Source organism: Anomaloglossus baeobatrachus (genome assembly GCF_048569485.1).
Source record: "Anomaloglossus baeobatrachus isolate aAnoBae1 chromosome 5 unlocalized genomic scaffold, aAnoBae1.hap1 SUPER_5_unloc_25, whole genome shotgun sequence".
Taxonomy (NCBI): Eukaryota; Metazoa; Chordata; class Amphibia; order Anura; family Aromobatidae; genus Anomaloglossus; species Anomaloglossus baeobatrachus.
This window is the reverse complement of record NW_027441801.1, coordinates 175118-198839: the sequence shown is the minus strand read 5'-3', so window position 1 is coordinate 198839 and position 23722 is coordinate 175118. Positions and strand designations below refer to the sequence as shown.

Genomic DNA, 23722 nt, shown 5'->3' with positions numbered 1-23722 from the left:
TCACCGCACACGCCAGCACTACCCTGCACGCATCTTCACCGCACACAACCCGGCATTACCTCAGTGACGTCACCGCTGACAGCGCGACTCCCTTCAGTTGCTGCGTGGAGCTGATAGAGAGAGGCGGTGTTCTACTGCCGTTCCTGTCAGCTTCATGTAGTAGAGCTGAGAGCGTTGCGGGACCTCTGTGGATTACGTCGGACCTGGAGGGATATTTGGGGATTTTAATAAAATGGTGAAAGAGGGTGTTTTTTTGTCTTTTATTCCAAATAAAGGATTTTTTTGTGTGTATGTTTTTTATTTACTTTCACTTACAGGTTAATCATTGGGGGTGTCTCATAGACGCCTGCCATGATTAACCCCTTATTACCCCGATTGCCACCGCACCAGGGCAATTCAGGAAGAGCCGGGTTGAGTCCCTGGACTGTCGCATCTAATGGCTGCTGGCTGATATTTTTAGGCTGGGGTGCTCCCCATAACGTAAAGCTCCCCATTCTGAGAATACCAGCCTTCAGCAGTGTGGCTTTATCTTGGCTGGTATCAAAATTGGGGGGAACCGCACGCCGTTTTTCTTTTAATTATTTATTTATTTTACTGCACAATATAGACCCGCCCACCGGCTGCTGTGATTGGTTGCAGTGAGACAGCTGTCACTCAGCGTGGGGGCGTGTCTGCCTGCAACTAATCATAGGCGCCGGTGTGCGGGGTAAGCAGGGAATACGAGATTGAATAATGAGCTGCCGGCATTTTCAAATCAGGAGAAGCCGCCGGAGCAGTGTGACAGCCGTGCAGCCCCGCGTCGGTGATTGGTGAGTGGGTGAGAGTGAGTGAATAAGTCAGTGAGTGAGAGAGTTTGAGAGTGAGTGATTGATTTTCTGACAAGCAATGAATTTATATCACTTCTGGGCATGCTCAGAAGTAAAAACCGGATACGGTACATGCTTCCGGCGTTTGAAGCATGACACCGAATCCGGCTCGCATAAACTTTCATTATGCACCATGCCGCACAGCGCCGCACCCGGAGCTATGCATTTTTTTGCCGCTGGCAAAAAACGTTCCTCTCTGCGTCCTGTGCGACCGCCGGAGTGACGTTTTTTGCGCATCAGGCAAAAACCGAATCAAACGCAAGTACATGCGGCACAATCCGGCGCTAATAAAAGTCTATGAGGAAAAACCACACCCGGCGGCAAAAAGAAAACCAGATGCGTTTTCCCGCAAGGCGCCGGATTGTGCCGCACAGCAAAAACCTGATGTGTGAACATACCCTTAGCTGCACACCCTGTTCAGCTCTCCTAGGTCCTAGCTGCCTGCACACCCTGTTCAGCCCTCCTCCTGGGTCCTAGCTGCCTGCACACCCTGTTCAGCTCTCCTCCTGGGTCCTAGCTGCCTGCATACCCTGTTCAACTCTTCTCCTGGGTCCTAGCTGCCTGCACACCCTGTTCAGCTCTCCTCCTGGGTCCTAGCTGCCTGCACACCATGTTCAGCTCTCCTAGGTCCTAGCTGCCTGCACACCCTGTTCAGCTCTCCTCCTGGGTCCTCAATACTTGGAGATTAAAGGCTCTACCACGCACAATATAGGTGCTATGGGGATAAAGAATCATATAGTATAGTAAGGTGAACCCCAGCACTCGAATGAAGACAAAAAGGGAATATGCGTAAGTGAATTTATTGACTGACACACTGCAAAAGGAACCTAACCAGAGCAACAGCACCAACGTTTCGGCATAGAGCCTTTCTCAAGGTTGTTGCATCACTGGTCAGAGTAAGGAAACACGGGTCTCGAAGGACAACCGGAGGTGGACAAATAGAGGTAAGGTTCCACACGTATTGCAGAGTGTGCTCGTAGGTGAAGGGGTGACAGGATCACAATGTGAGGTGAATGGACGCCTGCAGTGGAGGTCCGGAGCTGGCACAGTGGCAGGGAGAATGGCTGCAGCGGTCCTTAAACAATCAACTTCCGAATGCAACTGATGAGGTCCTTAAGAAAGTGGGGTTCCTGAGAAATTGCACAGTTTGACTCCTCCGAACGCTGGACCTGCCTGTAACTAGGGCTTATTTTAAGGGAAACAGGGTATTGATGAACCCTCTGCAGGTCTTTGAGTTGCCTTCACAACAACATAGAGAAGGCACTAGAAACAAACAGCAGAAGAAGCAGAAACAGAAACAAAAACAGCTGAAAAAAACATAGCAGAAAGTCTAAATATGTAAACACAAAATTAGTGCAGAAAGTACATGAGTAGATATCTCTTACTAGATAGAGCTGGAGGAAACACATCCTGAGGAACATCGGTATCTTCTTGTATAGAGTCCTGTGGGAGAAGAGGACGGGGACATCTCTCTGGTGTTGTCCTCTTACTGGATAGAACTAGAGGAGACACATACAGGGACTGAATTCATTCCTTACATACAGATAATTATAGGCCGTGTGTATTTAGTCCTGTCTATTACCTGGTGATGTGAGGGGCTGGGGAACATCCATCATGACGTCCTTGTACAGATCTTTGTGTCCTTCTAAATACTCCCACTCCTCCATGGAGAAATAGACGGTGACGTCCTGACACCTTATAGGAACCTGACACATACAATGATACTGTCACCCCCGATCCCTTCATAGCGTTACTGTATAATGTCCCAGCATTCCCAGCAGTGTCACCTCTCCAGTCAGCAGCGCAATCATCTTGTAGGTGAGTTCTAGGATCTTCTGGTCATTGATGTTCTCATGTATCGGGGGGTGAGGTGGAGGCCCCGTGATTGGGCTCAGGGGTCTTCCCCATCCCTCAGACACAGGGGCCTGACAGCGCTCACTAGAGGTCTTCTTCACTACTGTGTAATCCTGGTTATGGAGAGACACAGTAATAAATCTCACTCCAGACATTTCCAGAGTCCTCACCTCTCCAGTTCTGTCCATCTGTTATTCCCATAGATAAGAATGATGTAATGTGACGTCATCAGAATCTCTCACCTCTCCAGTAAGCCGGAAGAGGATCTCTAGGGTGAGGTGTAATATCCTCTCCGCCATCTTGTCCCTGTCCATATCCATCCTTCACGGGGCAATCAGGAGAATTCTCTTATACAGACGATCTCCACTGAGAGGATCCGATATTATAAGGACCTGAATGGGGAGAAGATGAGCCGATATGTACAATTAATGGAGATAAGAGAGGTGAGATATCATTTGAGTAGGAAAAAAAAATTCAACATGAAATGTGCTATGTAAGTAGTAAAACCGACCGATAAAAGTAGCACATTATCTATATAATAAAATACAATCCTTCATACGACAATGTGAGCGGAAAAATAAGAGTAATTGCTCCCGGAATAAGAGTAGTAAAATACAAAAGTGCAAAAATAAATAATTTCCCAGTTTTTCGGTTAAGAACAGGGCAATGGAATTAGGATTCGATGTATTCTTGTCTCTAACAGAAGAAGAGGGGCCACACATGGTGTACGGATCTGTGCACTCGCTGATGCACAATTTACCACCCAATTCCCTCCTGCTGCTGCCGGCAGCCGGCAGAGATAGGCGCACACCTCAGCTGATTTGTACAGCTCAGATGTGTGCCTAGCAGATACGAGCAGATCCGCGATCTGCCTGGGGCTGTTAACCTTTTAAATGGCACTGTCAAATTGTGACAGCCCCAGTATAATCGCAATCGCCATAAAACTTTACTCATAGGCCTCCACTGGAAGTCACGTGACCTGATCACGTGGATCCGATGGTTGTGATGGTAGTACAGGGTCATATGATGACTCCTGTAGCTCACATGACTTAGGTCCTGTAACAAGCAGCCAAGTACTGCAGGATACAGGAGATGGGTATTTTTCCTGATCTGACCAGAGCTGCTCTGATCGGGAGAAATGAATGAGCGATCAGACTGCTGATCCTTATAGCCCCCTAGGGGAACTAGTAAAATAAAAATAAGTAAAAAAAAAAGTTTTCAAAAATTAAAAAAAATACCTTTAAGTTCAAATCACGCTCCTTTCACCTCATTGACAATGAAAGGGTTAAAAAAATTAAAAATATACAAACATTTGGAATCGCCGCATTCAGAAATGTCCGATCTATCAAAATATAAAACCAATTAATCTGATTAATAAACGACATAGTGGCAAAAAAATGGCAAATGCCAAAATTACGTTTTTTGGTCGTCGTAAATTTTGTACAAAATGCGATAACAGGCGATCAAACTGTAGTATCTGCGCAAAAACGGTACAATTAAAAACTTCAGCTTGAGACACAAAAAATAAGCCGTCACTGAGCCAGAGATCCTAAGAACGCTACTGGTTGTAGAAAATGGCACAAAATGTGCACCAGTTTTTTAGACAAACGTCTGATTTTTTTAACCCATTAGATAAAAGTAAACCTATACATATTTGATGTCTACGACCTTGTACCGACCTCAGGCATCACAGCGACACATCAGATTTTCTATGTAGTGAACACACAGAGAATAAAATATCTCAAAAACAATCGTGCAATCACAGTTTTTTTGCAATTTTTCTGCATTTGGAATTTTTTTGCTGTTTTCCAGTACACTATATGGTAAAACTCATGGTTTCAGGAGTACAACTTGTTCCGCAAAAAACAAGCCCCACATGGCAAAATTGACTGAAAATTAAAAAAAAGTTACGGCTCTCAGATGAATTGGAGCGAAAAAAAAAAAACCCCGAAAAATCGGCCGGAGGTGAAGGGGTCCGGACCATCTGACTCCTAATCTGCAGTGATGTTCTACAATGTCATTACATAGCAGTTCATCTATACGCAAACATGTAGCAACGGAGAGGAAATCCGTCCATCTCTACAAAAAGCCTCAACGGTTTATTACTCCCTCTGCCTTCTCTGTAACTGTATACACAGCTCTGCAGTACAATGCAGCTGGAACGGCAAGGGACCTGACAGCGACACAGATCTCTGTGTGAGAGCCCATCCACCATTGGTACTTACAAACTGTAATTGTTTGGGGTTTGGCAAGTTCGATTTTTGTTTTGGGGGGGGGATCGGTTTGCTTTCTTTTGGGGGTGTCTGCTTTCTTTGATGAGTCCTGCTGTATTCTTTAACTTTTTCAGATGCTTGGGCACTTCCCTATGGAAACTAGGGCTTATTTTTAGAGTAGGGCTTGTATTGTAATTACAGTATAGTCAAAAAAGCCCTAAAAATTCTACTAGGGCTTATTTTCAAGCTAGAAAGAGCTGACTGTGCTTCCTCCCCCCATACACAGAGGTCATGTGGTCACTGCTAAGAAGTAAATTAAAAATACTTAAATACGGAACTGACCTTGGAATATGTGAAATGTAGGAAAATACCATGGTCAATCCAAATTTCTGTTATTAGCCCCAGACAGGTAAAAATCAGCCATATATACAAAATAATAAGTGCTACAAAATAGCTAAGAAATATTTACACGTGGTCAAAAACATATAATATGACAGTGTCCGGCTTTCAGTCATAGGGATGGCCCCGATGAGGTTTTAGTCATTGCTCAGTATACAGTGATCAGTGGTTGTATACGCTCTCACCACTGACTGACAGCAGGTTCTAATGCTGAGCGGCTGTCAGTCACTGCGGGGGGGCAGAGTATATATGTGGTAATAACAGACATTTCCCTTATTTTCCTACCAGTATCGCTCGACATCAGCAATAAAAACCCGATGTTGCAGTTGGTTTCTTATTGGTCCAGTTTCTTATTCGGGGTTGAAGTTGTTTCTTATTTGGATTTTTTTCCTGTTTTTCTTTTTACAGGTTTAACAACAAACGTAAAAAAAAATCCCAATAATACAGTAGAATACAGCGCGGAGCCCGGATGTGAATACACTTAACAGCAGCAACAAAAATGATAAAACTGGTAGAAAAATGGGCATCAAAGTGTCACCGAAGGGTGTTATGTAAATGGTTAAATGACCTTGGGTCACTAATCTGACACCTCCATTATATAGTGATGTCTCGCATCAGATTCAGGTCACTCCAGCCCGGCCCAAATGGGTTCTGCGCATCAGAACTGGCACCAAAGTGAGTAAATAGCCAATTTTACAGATGTGAATAAGTAACTGGGGTTCTGTAAAGTTCTCTTCCGGCTGATGTAAATGGGTTTCTGGCATTAATTAGTAATCACAAAGGGAAAGCCGCCATTGTTCTCTGATTTCAGTCTATTCTCACATTATTATGGTTTTACCTGTATAGATGAGTGGCCCAAGGCCATTTAACCCTTTCCACAACGCCCTTCGGTGCCACTTTGATGCCCCTTTTTGTGCCAGTTTTATTATTTTTGTTGCTTCTCAGTGTATTCACATTCGGGCTCCGCACTGCAGGGGATTATATTGTTGTCATGTTTTATTTTTGTTGCTAAAAAACGATAAACAAAATAAAAAATTGCTGAAGAAACCGACTTCAGCTTCGTCATGAAAGCAAAGAAACAATAAAGACGACGACAGGAACATGAAAATGAAGCCGAGGAAATCACGAGAAAAGATGCAACATTTACTTGAATATCTGAACAAGGAAAAAGATTTTCCCAGATCTTTAACCCCTTTATGACAGCCTTCCGGATTATAACGGCGGCAGAAAAAAGTACTTATTCTGATTCGCCATTTTAAAACGGCGGCAAGAAATAAAGTGTTTACCGCCCCCCAGCATCGGAAAATCTCCGTGGTTTCAGCTACCGGGGATAACGCAAACCCTGAAGATCACGATTGAGGCCGAAAAAAATTTATCTCCTACCTGGCATAATCAATCATGTTAGATGGGAGATAAATCTCCTCCCCCGGTTCCCCGATGTGGCCAAAGTGCCCCCCCCCCAGTCCCAAATTATCTAAAATGTACGGCGCACACGCTGCGCTCATCCTCCTCCTCTGAGTTTTGTCGCATCTGACATGTTAGATGTGACATCAAAGTTCTCCCCAGGTCCAGCCAGGTCACCCCTTGTCAATCCTCGGTCTCCCGTTACCTCCTGCAGTGACGATCCCCCTCGATTCCTCCTCTTCCTTCTCAGAAGATCCTAGCCAGATGTGCAGAGCGGCTCTCAGCCATCTCCCTGCTAGTAGTGACACTAAACTTAGTGCAGCTCACACTGCCGTGCTTTGGACCCGGGGAGTGTGAGTGCAGCATTTCTGCAACCACACTCTTCACATGGAGGGTTTGCACTTCCAGAAAATGGGGGATACGTTCTATGAGTGTGCCCCCCAGAGTTGTCATAGGACCTCCAAAATGGATTACGGCGGACCGGATTTTTTTTTCTTTTCAATAAATTGATCAAGGAGGGAATGTAAGAGAATCTTTTTTTTTACTACTGACTAAGTTGTGATGTCAGGTATCTGAAAGACGCCATGACATGATTAACCCTAACCCCAACAACCCCATTTATTACCCCATTTGGCACCACACCAGGGCAACTGGAAGAGCCGTGCGAAGCGCCAGGATTAGCGCATCTAACGGATGGGCATCTGACTTCTGGGCAGCTGTGGCCTGCTATTTTTAGGCTGGGAAGGGCCAAATAACCATGGTTATTTCCACCCTGATAATACCAGACCACAGCTGTCCACTATACTCTGGCTGGTAATCCAATTTGGCTAGGGACCCCACTTTATTTTTAATTTTTTATAAATAATTAAAAAAAAAAAAAACAGCATGGAGACGCCTCCATTTTGGATTACCAGCCAAGGTGAAGCTGCCAGCTCTTGTCTGCAGCTGTCTGCTTTACCCTAGCTGTTTTTTTTTGTTTTTTTTGTTTTTTGGGGGGCTAAATACAAGGTTAAACACCATTTAGTGCCACATGAAAGTTACTAAATGGTGCCAGCTTAGAATATGAAGGGGGGTGGGATATTATATATGTGTTTGACATTATTTATCTAGCCAGCCAGCCATCCATCCTTCCATCCTAGCTTATTAGGCTGTGTGCCCACGATCAGGACTTGCAGCGGTTTGGACGCAGAGTGTTTTGACTGCGATGATGTGCAGTACAAGCGCAGTGGCGGGATGTTTAGAAATCTCCTGCCCACTGTGCTCCTTTTCTATGCAGCATAAACTAACCAGCGGTGTGGCTTCCTGAGACGCAGGATGTCAGTTTATGCTGTGGAGATGAGAATGTTTTTCGCAGGGAGAATAAAGTCCGCAGTGGCCTGAACCCGGATCGTGAGCACGGGCAGCTGCATTCTCGTGTGGACAACACTGGCATCTGCACAAAATGGCTGACACTGCGTCCTAGATGCAGTGTCAACGAATCGTGGGGACACAGCCTAAAAGTGAGAAATTTGGCACTACAGCAACATTTTTGTGAACTACCTGCTCACTATACCCCTGAATAAAATTCTTGAGTGGTCTAGTGTCCAAAATGGGGTCACTTGTAGGGGTTTCTGCTTTATAGGTACCTTAGGGGCCCTGCAAATGCGACATGGTGCCCGCAATTTATTTCAACTTTTCTAAAATTCACATAGTGCTCCTTCTGTTCCGAGCCCTCCTGTTTGTCCAAACAGAGATTTTCTGGCCACATGTAGGGTATCACTGAGCTCTTAAAAATTTGTATAACAAACTGTGGCGTCCACTTTTTGGTGTGTACTCTTGAAAAAGTGAGAAATTTGGTGCTGAAGCAACATTTTTGTTAAAAAAATGAAAATTTTCAATATTATGAGCTAAGGTTATCAAATTCTGTGAAGTACCTGTGGGTTCAAAATGCTCATTATACCCCTGGATAAAATCCTTGAGGGGTTTAGTTTTCACAATGGGGTCACATATGGGGAGCTCTAATGTATAGGTATCTCAAGGGCTCTCCAAACGCGACATGGAGTTTTCTAATGATTCAGCAAATTTTACAGTCAAATGGCGCTCCTTCCCTTCCGAGCCCTGCCGTGTTCCCAAACAGTTGATTTCCATCACATATGAGATATCTGCATACTCAGGAGACATTGCACAATAAATTTTATGGTGCATTTTTCCTGTTACCCTTGTGAATACAGTGGAACCTCGCTTAACGAGTAACCCAGTTAGCAAGTATATTGCTTAACGAGCAAAGCTTGCTGTAAATTTGCAACTCAGTTTACAAGCAAGCTTTTCCGTACGAGCAAAATACTCACCGCACACACTTCCGGTTCTGTACATCAACCGCACTCTAAACCGCTTTTGCAGTCCGCTCAAACACACACAAACACGCATGCACACACACATATTATGCTCACCTTACCTTCCATTCCATCGCTGGCCTCATGGTTCTTGTAGTTCGCGCTGCAGGATGTGTATTGGGTAACCATTGCAATGATTCTCGTGTGGGTGTTTGTGGGTGTTTGTACGTGCGTGGAATGGCACAATAGAGGACCAAGATGGGAGATTTAACAAGTTGTGGGACGAATTGTCTGAGCTTGCATTATTTCCTATGGGAAATCTTGCTTTGCTAGACGAGTAACTTGGTTAACAAGCACACTCGTAGAACGAATTGTACTTGTTAACCAAGGTTCCACTGTAAAAGTTATCTGGTTAAAGTAACAATTTTGGGGTAAAAATGTATTTTTTTTTATTTTCACGGCTCAACGTTATAAAATTCTGTGAAGCCTCCGGGGATCAAAGTGCTCACCAAATATCTAGAGAAATTCCTCGAGGGATCAAGTATCCAAAATGGGGTAACTTGTGGGGGTTTCTGCTGTTTAGGTACCTTAGGGGCCCTACAAATGCTACATTGGACCCACAATCTATTTCAGCCAAATTTGCTTAACACAATTCTAATATTGCTCCTTTCATTCCGAGCCCTTCCATTTATCCAAACAGAGGTTTCTGACCACATGTAGGTGTCGCGGGCAGGGAGGACGCCGTTCGCTGCTGCGCTCTCGCTATCACTCGGGTCCAGCGCTGCTGCGATGGCTGCTCGGTGGTTCGAGCGGTGGGCCGGATCCGGGGACTCGAGCGGCGCTCCTCGCCCAGGAGTGAAAGGGGTGGTTGGTTTGGGGGGATTTAGTCCGTGACGCCACCCACGGTTCGTGGTGAAGATGGGCACCACCGCTGCTGGTGACGGGGATCCCGGGAGCATTGGTAGGGAGCAGCTGGGATGTTGTTTTCCCCCTCCGTGGGTAGGGGTCGGTGGTCCCGGGGCCCGATGGGGTGACGGGGAGGCAAGATGGGTGAGGTGCAGGGTTGCAGGGACAGCGTGGCGCGGTGCCAGATGGCACGGGTGTACTCACTCAGCAAGAAAGGTACAAAGTCCTCGGTAAACCAAACGGCTGGATGGCGGGTCCCACAGCCGGCTGCAGTGTCCCTCCCCGGACAGGTGATGGCGGCTGTTTTTCCCTGCACCTTGATGTTCTTCTTCTGACTACTATGGATTCCCAACGGTAGTCCGCTCCCCGGTGTATGGATACCGGAGGAGTCCGTTTGCCCGCAGGCGCTGGCCCTTGGGTCTTTAGCCTTAGGCGGTAGCTGTTACCCTCACGGTGTGGGCGCTTGCCTTCAATCGGGTCTTTGGCTGCTAGGAAACCCCTAGGGTTCCGGTCGCACTCGGATTTGACTATTTGTCGGCGGCTCCAAGCCTGGTCGGGGTCCGGTGGCCCTGCCTGTGTGTGCTGGCTTCACTTCGCTCCCCGGTCGGTACAGGCGGGCCGTCGCTCGTCCCTACGGTTCCGCGTCGATTCACCACTCCCGCAGACGGCCACCACCGTCTGCCAACCTTGCTGTCAGTGTCTAGGCCACAAACCCAGGCACCCGAGTGTTCACTCCTCTCACTTCAACCTCCTCCACTCAACTCCAACTTCTAACTGACACTTCTCCCGCCTCCAGGCCTGTGAACTCCTCGGTGGGTGGAGACAACCGCTTAGCTCCGCCCCACCTGGTGTGGACATCAGACCCTGGAGGGAGGCAACAAGGGTTTTGTGCTTGGCTGGTGTCCCTGTCTAATGGGGGTGGGGTGTTCGTGTGTTATCTGTGACGACCTGGCTAGGCCAGGGCGCCACATGGGGAATCATCGCGCTCAGGAGAAAGTGGGGAACAAACCGTGAGGTCCATTTTTTGGCCTCAACCCTCAAACCCTGTCAAAGTGACACTCGTCAGAATTGTAAAAAATGGCCGAGTCATGAAGAACACAACTGGCTCCATCCTTAAGGGGTTAAACTGAATGTAAATGAGCCGGTCAGGAACAGCGGGAAACTAGTCCTGAACTGGTTAAAGTTAAAAAATAGTTGAGAAATGAAGGGGTTAATGATAATGATGACCCCAAAATAAGAGAGACCCTGCACCTACCTCCTTCTGCAGAGCCGCACACTAGATATATAATACCCTGCACCTACCTCCACCTGCAGAGCCGCACACTAGATATATAATACCCTGCACCTACCTCCACCTGCAGAGCCGCACACTAGATATATAATACCCTGCACCTACCTCCACCTGCAGAGCCGCACACTAGATATATAATACCCTGCACCTACCTCCACCTGCAGAGCCGCACACTAGATATATAATACCCTGCACCTACCTCCTCCTGCAGAGCCGCACACTAGATATATAATACCCTGCACCTACCTCCACCTGCAGAGCCGCACACTAGATATATAATACCCTGCACCTACCTCCACCTGCAGAGCCGCACACTAGATATATAATACCCTGCACCTACCTCCACCTGCAGAGCCGCACACTAGATATATAATAACCTGCACCTACCTCCACCTGCAGAGCCGCACACTAGATATATAATACCCTGCACCTACCTCCACCTGCAGAGCCGCACACTAGATATATAATACCCTGCACCTACCTCCACCTGCAGAGCCGCACACTAGATATATAATACCCTGCACCTACCTCCACCTGCAGAGCCGCACACTAGATATATAATACCCTGCACCTACCTCCACCTGCAGAGCCGCACACTAGATATATAATACCCTGCACCTACCTCCACCTGAAGAGCCGCACACTAGATATATAATACCCTGCACCTACCTCCACCTGCAGAGCCGCACACTAGATATATAATACCCTGCACCTACCTCCACCTGCAGAGCCGCACACTAGATATATAATACCCTGCACCTACCTCCACCTGCAGAGCCGCACACTAGATATATAATAACCTGCACCTACCTCCACCTGCAGAGCCGCACACTAGATATATAATACCCTGCACCTACCTCCACCTGCAGAGCCGCACACTAGATATATAATACCCTGCACCTACCTCCACCTGCAGAGCCGCACACAGATATATAATACCCTGCACCTACCTCCACCTGCAGAGCCGCACACTAGATATATAATACCCTGCACCTACCTCCACCTGCAGAGCCGCACACTAGATATATAATACCCTGCACCTACCTCCTCCTGCAGAGCCGCACACTAGATATATAATACCCTGCACCTACCTCCACCTGCAGAGCCGCACACTAGATATATAATACCCTGCACCTACCTCCACCTGCAGAGCCGCACACTAGATATATAATACCCTGCACCTACCTCCACCTGCAGAGCCGCACACTAGATATATAATACCCTGCACCTACCTCCACCTGCAGAGCCGCACACTAGATATATAATACCCTGCACCTACCTCCACCTGCAGAGCCGCACACTAGATATATAATACCCTGCACCTACCTCCACCTGCAGAGCCGCACACAGATATATAATACCCTGCACCTACCTCCTCCTGCAGAGCCGCACACTAGATATATAATACCCTGCACCTACCTCCACCTGCAGAGCCGCACACTAGATATATAATACCCTGCACCTACCTCCACCTGCAGAGCCGCACACTAGATATATAATACCCTGCACCTACCTCCACCTGCAGAGCCGCACACAGATATATAATACCCTGCACCTACCTCCACCTGCAGAGCCGCACACTAGATATATAATACCCTGCACCTACCTCCACCTGCAGAGCCGCACACTAGATATATAATACCCTGCACCTACCTCCACCTGCAGAGCCGCACACTAGATATATAATACCCTGCACCTACCTCCTCCTGCAGAGCCGCACACTAGATATATAATACCCTGCACCTACCTCCACCTGCAGAGCCGCACACTAGATATATAATACCCTGCACCTACCTCCTCCTGCAGAGCCGCACACTAGATATATAATACCCTGCACCTACCTCCACCTGCAGAGCCGCACACTAGATATATAATACCCTGCACCTACCTCCACCTGCAGAGCCGCACACTAGATATATAATACCCTGCACCTACCTCCTCCTGCAGAGCCGCACACTAGATATATAATACCCTGCACCTACCTCCACCTGCAGAGCCGCACACTAGATATATAATAACCTGCACCTACCTCCACCTGCAGAGCCGCACACTAGATATATAATACCCTGCACCTACCTCCACCTGCAGAGCCGCACACTAGATATATAATACCCTGCACCTACCTCCACCTGCAGAGCCGCACACTAGATATATAATACCCTGCACCTACCTCCACCTGCAGAGCCGCACACTAGATATATAATACCCTGCACCTACCTCCACCTGCAGAGCCGCACACTAGATATATAATACCCTGCACCTACCTCCACCTGCAGAGCCGCACACTAGATATATAATACCCTGCACCTACCTCCTCCTGCAGAGCCGCACACTAGATATATAATACCCTGCACACACCTCCACCTGCAGAGCCGCACACTAGATATATAATACCCTGCACCTACCTCCACCTGCAGAGCCGCACACTAGATATATAATACCCTGCACCTACCTCCACCTGCAGAGCCGCACACTAGATATATAATACCCTGCACCTACCTCCTCCTGCAGAGCCGCACACTAGATATATAATACCCTGCACCTACCTCCACCTGCAGAGCCGCACACTAGATATATAATACCCTGCACCTACCTCCTCCTGCAGAGCCGCACACTAGATATATAATACCCTGCACCTACCTCCACCTGCAGAGCCGCACACTAGATATATAATACCCTGCACCTACCTCCTCCTGCAGAGCCGCACACTAGATATATAATACCCTGCACCTACCTCCACCTGCAGAGCCGCACACTAGATATATAATACCCTGCACCTACCTCCACCTGCAGAGCCGCACACTAGATATATAATACCCTGCACCTACCTCCACCTGCAGAGCCGCACACTAGATATATAATACCCTGCACCTACCTCCACCTGCAGAGCCGCACACTAGATATATAATACCCTGCACCTACCTCCACCTGCAGAGCCGCACACAGATATATAATACCCTGCACCTACCTCCTCCTGCAGAGCCGCACACTAGATATATAATACCCTGCACCTACCTCCACCTGCAGAGCCGCACACTAGATATATAATACCCTGCACCTACCTCCTCCTGCAGAGCCGCACACTAGATATATAATACCCTGCACCTACCTCCACCTGCAGAGCCGCACACTAGATATATAATACCCTGCACCTACCTCCACCTGCAGAGCCGCACACTAGATATATAATACCCTGCACCTACCTCCACCTGCAGAGCCGCACACTAGATATATAATACCCTGCACCTACCTCCACCTGCAGAGCCGCACACTAGATATATAATACCCTGCACCTACCTCCACCTGCAGAGCCGCACACTAGATATATAATACCCTGCACCTACCTCCACCTGCAGAGCCGCACACTAGATATATAATACCCTGCACCTACCTCCACCTGCAGAGCCGCACACTAGATATATAATACCCTGCACCTACCTCCACCTGCAGAGCCGCACACTAGATATATAATAACCTGCACCTACCTCCTCCTGCAGAGCCGCACACTAGATATATAATACCCTGCACCTACCTCCACCTGCAGAGCCGCACACTAGATATATAATACCCTGCACCTACCTCCACCTGCAGAGCCGCACACTAGATATATAATACCCTGCACCTACCTCCACCTGCAGAGCCGCACACTAGATATATAATACCCTGCACCTACCTCCACCTGCAGAGCCGCACACTAGATATATAATACCCTGCACCTACCTCCACCTGCAGAGCCGCACACTAGATATATAATACCCTGCACCTACCTCCACCTGCAGAGCCGCACACTAGATATATAATACCCTGCACCTACCTCCACCTGCAGAGCCGCACACTAGATATATAATACCCTGCACCTACCTCCACCTGCAGAGCCGCACACTAGATATATAATACCCTGCACCTACCTCCACCTGCAGAGCCGCACACTAGATATATAATACCCTGCACCTACCTCCACCTGCAGAGCCGCACACTAGATATATAATACCCTGCACCTACCTCCACCTGCAGAGCCGCACACTAGATATATAATACCCTGCACCTACCTCCACCTGCAGAGCCGCACACTAGATATATAATACCCTGCACCTACCTCCTCCTGCAGAGCCGCACACTAGATATATAATACCCTGCACCTACCTCCTCCTGCAGAGCCGCACACTAGATATATAATACCCTGCACCTACCTCCACCTGCAGAGCCGCACACTAGATATATAATACCCTGCACCTACCTCCACCTGCAGAGCCGCACACTAGATATATAATACCCTGCACCTACCTCCACCTGCAGAGCCGCACACTAGATATATAATACCCTGCACCTACCTCCACCTGCAGAGCCGCACACTAGATATATAATACCCTGCACCTACCTCCTCCTGCAGAGCCGCACACTAGATATATAATACCCTGCACCTACCTCCACCTGCAGAGCCGCACACTAGATATATAATACCCCGCACCTACCTCCACCTGCAGAGCCGCACACTAGATATATAATACCCCGCACCTACCTCCACCTGCAGAGCCGCACACTAGATATATAATACCCCGCACCTACCTCCACCTGCAGAGCCGCACACTAGATATATAATACCCCGCACCTACCTCCACCTGCAGAGCCGCACACTAGATATATAATACCCCGCACCTACCTCCACCTGCAGAGCCGCACACTAGATATATAATACCCTGCACCTACCTCCACCTGCAGAGCCGCACACTAGATATATAATACCCTGCACCTACCTCCACCTGCAGAGCCGCACACTAGATATATAATACCCTGCACCTACCTCCACCTGCAGAGCCGCACACTAGATATATAATACCCTGCACCTACCTCCACCTGCAGAGCCGCACACTAGATATATAATACCCTGCACCTACCTCCACCTGCAGAGCCGCACACTAGATATATAATACCCTGCACCTACCTCCACCTGCAGAGCCGCACACTAGATATATAATACCCTGCACCTACCTCCACCTGCAGAGCCGCACACTAGATATATAATACCCTGCACCTACCTCCACCTGCAGAGCCGCACACTAGATATATAATACCCTGCACCTACCTCCACCTGCAGAGCCGCACACTAGATATATAATAACCTGCACCTACCTCCTCCTGCAGAGCCGCACACTAGATATATAATACCCTGCACCTACCTCCACCTGCAGAGCCGCACACTAGATATATAATACCCTGCACCTACCTCCACCTGCAGAGCCGCACACTAGATATATAATACCCTGCACCTACCTCCACCTGCAGAGCCGCACACTAGATATATAATACCCTGCACCTACCTCCACCTGCAGAGCCGCACACTAGATATATAATACCCTGCACCTACCTCCACCTGCAGAGCCGCACACTAGATATATAATACCCTGCACCTACCTCCACCTGCAGAGCCGCACACTAGATATATAATACCCTGCACCTACCTCCACCTGCAGAGCCGCACACTAGATATATAATACCCTGCACCTACCTCCACCTGCAGAGCCGCACACTAGATATATAATACCCTGCACCTACCTCCACCTGCAGAGCCGCACACTAGATATATAATACCCTGCACCTACCTCCACCTGCAGAGCCGCACACTAGATATATAATACCCTGCACCTACCTCCACCTGCAGAGCCGCACACTAGATATATAATACCCTGCACCTACCTCCACCTGCAGAGCCGCACACTAGATATATAATACCCTGCACCTACCTCCACCTGCAGAGCCGCACACTAGATATATAATACCCTGCACCTACCTCCACCTGCAGAGCCGCACACTAGATATATAATACCCTGCACCTACCTCCACCTGCAGAGCCGCACACTAGATATATAATACCCTGCACCTACCTCCACCTGCAGAGCCGCACACTAGATATATAATACCCTGCACCTACCTCCTCCTGCAGAGCCGCACACTAGATATATAATACCCTGCACCTACCTCCACCTGCAGAGCCGCACACTAGATATATAATACCCTGCACCTACCTCCACCTGCAGAGCCGCACACTAGATATATAATACCCTGCACCTACCTCCACCTGCAGAGCCGCACACTAGATATATAATACCCTGCACCTACCTCCACCTGCAGAGCCGCACACTAGATATATAATACCCTGCACCTACCTCCACCTGCAGAGCCGCACACTAGATATATAATACCCTGCACCTACCTCCACCTGCAGAGCCGCACACTAGATATATAATACCCTGCACCTACCTCCTCCTGCAGAGCCGCACACTAGATATATAATACCCTGCACCTACCTCCACCTGCAGAGCCGCACACTAGATATATAATACCCTGCACCTACCTCCACCTGCAGAGCCGCACACTAGATATATAATACCCTGCACCTACCTCCACCTGCAGAGCCGCACACTAGATATATAATACCCTGCACCTACCTCCACCTGCAGAGCCGCACACTAGATATATAATACCCCGCACCTACCTCCACCTGCAGAGCCGCACACTAGATATATAATACCCTGCACCTACCTCCACCTGCAGAGCCGCACACTAGATATATAATACCCTGCACCTACCTCCACCTGCAGAGCCGCACACTAGATATATAATACCCTGCACCTACCTCCACCTGCAGAGCCGCACACTAGATATATAATACCCTGCACCTACCTCCACCTGCAGAGCCGCACACTAGATATATAATACCCTGCACCTACCTCCACCTGCAGAGCCGCACACTAGATATATAATACCCTGCACCTACCTCCACCTGCAGAGCCGCACACTAGATATATAATACCCTGCACCTACCTCCACCTGCAGAGCCGCACACTAGATATATAATACCCTGCACCTACCTCCCCCTGCAGAGCCGCACACTAGATATATAATACCCTGCACCTACCTCCACCTGCAGAGCCGCACACTAGATATATAATACCCTGCACCTACCTCCACCTGCAGAGCCGCACACTAGATATATAATACCTGCACCTACCTCCTCCTGCAGAGCCGCACACTAGATATATAATACCTGCACCTACCTCCACCTGCAGAGCCGCACACTAGATATATAATACCCTGCACCTACCTCCTCCTGCAGAGCCGCACACTAGATATATAATACCCTGCACCTACCTCCACCTGCAGAGCCGCACACTAGATATATAATACCCTGCACCTACCTCCACCTGCAGAGCCGCACACTAGATATATAATACCCTGCACCTACCTCCACCTGCAGAGCCGCACACTAGATATATAATACCCTGCACCTACCTCCACCTGCAGAGCCGCACACTAGATATATAATACCCTGCACCTACCTCCACCTGCAGAGCCGCACACTAGATATATAATACCTGCACCTACCTCCACCTGCAGAGCCGCACACTAGATATATAATACCCTGCACCTACCTCCTCCTGCAGAGCCGCACACTAGATATATAATACCCTGCACCTACCTCCACCTGCAGAGCCGCACACTAGATATATAATACCCTGCACCTACCTCCACCTGCAGAGCCGCACACTAGATATATAATACCCTGCACCTACCTCCACCTGCAGAGCCGCACACTAGATATATGGCTGCTCTGTGCTTACAGGACCTGTGATGATGTCACATGGAGGGGAGGAGTCAGGGGTCACATGATGTCATGGTGCTGGATGAGGGGAAGTTTATGTCAGGGGGTCATAAATTGCGGCGCTGGAAGCTGCAGACATTAGCAGAGGTGAGGGAAGATCGGGGACGTGGAGCAGAAGAAGCCGCAGCAGGAGACGTCCTGGAGACCACAGACAGTCGCTGTGCACATAATAACAGTCTTACTACAAGGCACAGGTTATGTCTTGATCGGCTTTATATAGGCCTCGGAAGCGCCACACATGGAGCACGCTGGATACTGGCAAAGCCCAATGTGGAGCACAGGAAAGTTCAGCAGCCCGGGGTGTAGGGAGAAGAGCCCAGACCCAGGACAGGGGGGTGACAGGACCCCTCATAGGGACTCCCCCAAAAGAGTTCATAACTGCGCCATTGGGAGCCATGGTCTTGGATTCTGTCAGGGGCTCACAACATGAGGTTGTTATGAAAATGTTAATCTCATATTAATATTCAATATTCTGTGTTCATTATAATCGTGTTATAGGAATTTTATTCTCATATTAATAGCTGGATATTATCAGTAATTGTAGTTCTCTGTACTCATGGTTCTGTATCTGCTGATGTGTGAAAATGTGGCGCCCCTGACCTGGTCAGGCACCACTGAGTACTGCACCCATGCTGGGTCAGTGCTTCCAGGTAATTCTTAAGGCTGGAATAGGGTGTGTACGCACAGACACATAGCAACCAGGTCTCCCACACCTTGAGAGGGGACCCTTGGGCAGACCCAAGAGGGGCTTGCCTCCACATCTCAGCAAGGGGTGTAGGGGGAGGGGCTGGAAGCTAGGTTGCAGCGGCTGTCAGGAAAAGTAGGAGGAGAGCCAGTCTGGGAGTAAAGCGCGGCAATTGCCTAGAGCAGGACGCGCGCTGACACGCGAGTCAGACCCTGCACGTGTAGTAGCCGTTAGCGGGGGAGAACGGTTAGCAGCAAGTCAGTCAGAAAGACGCTGAGGAAGTCAGTTGGTCGAGTACGGGGACTCCTGGTGACTAGGCACGCACGGGGAACAGGTCCTTAGAGTAGACGTCCATTTATTGACCTGCTAAACCTGCCGGTAAGGGGAACTACAAGTCCCTCACCAACCATCTAGAGTCCGAGCCTCAGCAGCAACGAGGGTGCCCATAAGGGAGATCAAGCCTGGAGCCATCTACCTTGGTCCACGCTGCCGGCAAACGGGCCAAAAAGGGGAGAAAAGGCAGTAGCAACTTGCCTGGAAGAATCCCACGGTACTTCATGTCAGGGGTTATCCGTAACAAGAAGTGCTAGGAAGGCGAGTTAATGGTTACCCTTAGACCAGCCTGAAGGATACCTGGTTTCACCTGGTTTAATCTCAGCATCACCCAGGTACCTCACAAAACATCTAAACGTGAGTAAAGAACAGTTGAAAGACATCTTGGACTGAGATTGAGTTATTCTGGGACCTGTTGTTCCTCACACCCGAGCCCCTGGGGCCAGCCTCACTCACAGGAGGCCACACCATCAGACTGCAGACTCCATCAGCCCCAGACGCTCGTTAAATCTGCAGTGGCGGTCACCCATATCCCTGACCGCAAACCGTGAGTGGCGTCATGACTCCTACATATATAAAACTGACATATCTGTCGCCAGAATTACCAAAGTGGAGACCCTGTGGCGTCCCTGAAGGTGGAGTGAAGTCCATGGGGCGATTACTACAGGTGGGAGACACAAAAAGACCCAAAACTGCCACAGTCTTACCGCCCTATCTCACTTCTCAACCACGATTATAAAATGTCAGCGAAAATTCTGGCAAGCCACTTACAGGTCCTACTGCCTGGCCCTGGCGGGTTTTACCCAAGGGCGAAGCAGTGTGGCAAACATACAATTGGCCGTCGCCTCTACTGTCCTTGCCCAAGATCCATCGCAACCGGCTGCAATGCTCATGAGTCTGAATGACGAAAAGGCCTTTGATAAAGTAGCATGACCTCTCTTATATGAGGTTTTAGGTAGGGGAGGATTCCCCCAAAATTCCAACAATAAATTCACTACCTACACACAAATGCAATCACCTGCGTGACAGTACATAGTTATACAACACCACCAGTAGACATCTTCCGAGGAGTCAGACAGGGGTGCCCCTTGTCACTTCTTTTATTTAACCTCTCCATTGACTCTTTACTACGTTATCTGTTGCAGACCACTACCTTTAGGGGACGCAAGACTGGCTCTAGGGAGTTAAAAATTGCTGCGTTCGCAGATGACATCTTACTGATCGAGGCCAACCCTAAAGAAGTTCTAGGTTCACTTATACAAGACGTAGAAGCAATGGGTGAGTTATCGGGTTATACTATAAACTGGGATAAAACAGAGGTTATGATGCTACGAGCCCCCCAGGCCATTGTGGGCATTGAGTTCTCCCTGCCAGTGGACTACCTGCTCTTTACAATATCGGGGAGTGAATGTGATGAGGCACCCGGCCAGATTATATCATACTAATATCAAATTGTATCGACAATTTAGAATCCACTCTGGTTAAATGGAAAATCTTCAGTTTCTTTTATCTGGGTAGAGCTAATCTAATTAACACGATAGAATTTCCACATCTTCTCTATCTTTTTCACACTCTCCCAATCTATTTGCCTCCTAAGGAGGAGAAGCGAATCAACTACCTATATCGCTGATATATTTGGGAGGGTAAAAACCCCGTATAGCTTATAAATTGCTCCAGCAGTTGAAGGGAAAGGGAGGGATACATTTCCTCGATGTTAAACACTATAATCTAGCATCTCTGCTCCGGGCGTTGATGGATTGGTTGAGGGGGTTTCTTGCTACACCCAGCATGGCTTGGAGTGCTGCCTTACACCAGGGTCGGCTCTCTCCGCTCTCTTGCACCTCCCATACACCGAGCTGTCAGTTGACGTGAGAGCAAACCCTCTTCTGATTTCTACATGGAGGGCATGGCAAAAACTACACCGGCATTTTCAGCTCTCTCCTCAGATGACGCTCTTTATCCCACTCACTGGTAATCCACATTTCCAACATGGTCACTCTCACCTTGTCTTCTAACATTGGCATTCTCAGCGTATAAATTCTGTCAAACAATTGATCCATCTAGAGTAGGGGTGAGGAACCTCCGGCCCGCGGGCCGTATACGGCTTGTGACAACTTTTTATGCGTCCCCTGGGCACATTCCTGGGGAATGAAGTGCTCTGGCGGCAGCCGCGCTTTTCCCGGCTGCCTACCCTTTAAATCCTACTGCCTGATACCCTGTGGGTAGATGCTAGAATGTATGGGCTCCATCCAGATCCTGACTTTAGCCCGTACATTCTAAACAGACTCACTACTAAATGCTAGACTGTACAGGCTCCTTCCAGGACCTGACTGCAGCCCATACATTCTAGGCTTAACCCCTTCCTGTGCTAGCATGCTCTGGTGGGTGGGATAAGCAGCACGCTGCGATAAAGTCACAGAAGAGCTGCAGCAGATTTACTGGCCTCCCGGACCTGTGCTGTGCTGTGTGTGTGTGACTCCTCCATCCCTACCTCAGTACTGTGAGTACTCAACCCATCGCTGCCCCCCCGCACAGTGCTGTGTACACCTTAGTACTGTGTGTCCCTCCCTCGTGCTGTGTGTACCCCCAGTGCTCTGTGTACCCCTAGTACTGTGTACCCTCCAGTGCTGTGTACCCCTATTACTGTGTACACCTCAGTGCTGTGTATCCCCCAGTACAGTGTGTACCCCCTAATGCTGCGTCTACCCCTAGTACTGTGTGTACCCCCCCTCAGCGCTGTGTAACCTCCCACTTCTGTCCGTGCCCCCCAGTGCTGTCTGTACCCCCCTGGGTGATGTCTATGCTCTCCCCCAGTGCTGTCCGCACCTCCTAATGCTGTCCATGCTGCCACCAGTGCTGTCTATGCCATGGTCAGTGCTGTCCGTGCCCCCCTTATGCTGTCAGTGCTCCCCAGTGCTGTGTGCTACCCCTTGATACTGTGTACCCCCCAGCGCTCTGTACTCGCAAATGCTGTCTGTACCCTCCCACTGCTGTCTATGCCCCCAGTGCAGTCCGTGCCCTCCTGGTGAGGTCTATGCTCCCCCAGTCCTGTCTGTGCCTCCCTAGTGATGCCACCTAGTGATCTTCGTGCTGCCACCTATTGCTGTCCGTGCTACCACCTAGTGCTGTCCATGCTGCCTTCTAGTGCTGTCTCCTAGTGCTGTCCGTGTTGCCAACTAATGCTGTCCGTGCCTCCGCCAGTGCTGTCCTTGTCCCCAGTCATGTCTGTGCCACCGCTAGGGCTGTCCATGCCCGTCTAGTGATTTATATGCCCCAGCATCTCCTGTGATGTACACGCCCCCAGCCTGTCCTGTGATGTACAAGCCCGGCCTGTCCTGTGATGTGTATGCCACAGCCCCTCCTGTGATGTATATGCTCCAGCGTCTCATGTGATGTATATGCCCCAGACCCTCCTGTGATATACAGTATATGCCCCAGCCCCTCCTGTGATGTGTATGCCCCAGTCCCTCCTGTGATGTATAGTATATGCTTCAGCCCCTCCTGTGATGTATATGCCCAAGCCCCTCCTGTGATGTGTAATCCCAGTGTCTCCTGTAATTTGTGCGCCCCAGCGTCTCCTTTGATGTGTATGCCCCCAGCATCTCCAGACCGAGACAAACCTGGAAAACAGTTGTGAGAAACAAGATGATCAATATCACCGAGTATCACAGCTGCACCAAAGAGAAGCAGCTCCAGCCACCACAGTAGGGGTGAGTTAATTAATTGTTTGACCAAATATAGCCAGGTAATTTTCAAGTTGATAATTTTGTGCGGCCCCCGAAGGGTTGGTAGAAAATTC

At 48.9% G+C, this 23722-nt stretch overlaps 1 pseudogene; it reads right to left on the bottom strand.

Moving 5' to 3' along the window:
• Positions 1-149, bottom strand: part of LOC142259083 (uncharacterized) — a 113764-nt pseudogene extending 113615 nt beyond the window's left edge.
• Between the last annotated feature and the right edge of the window lie 23573 nt (positions 150-23722).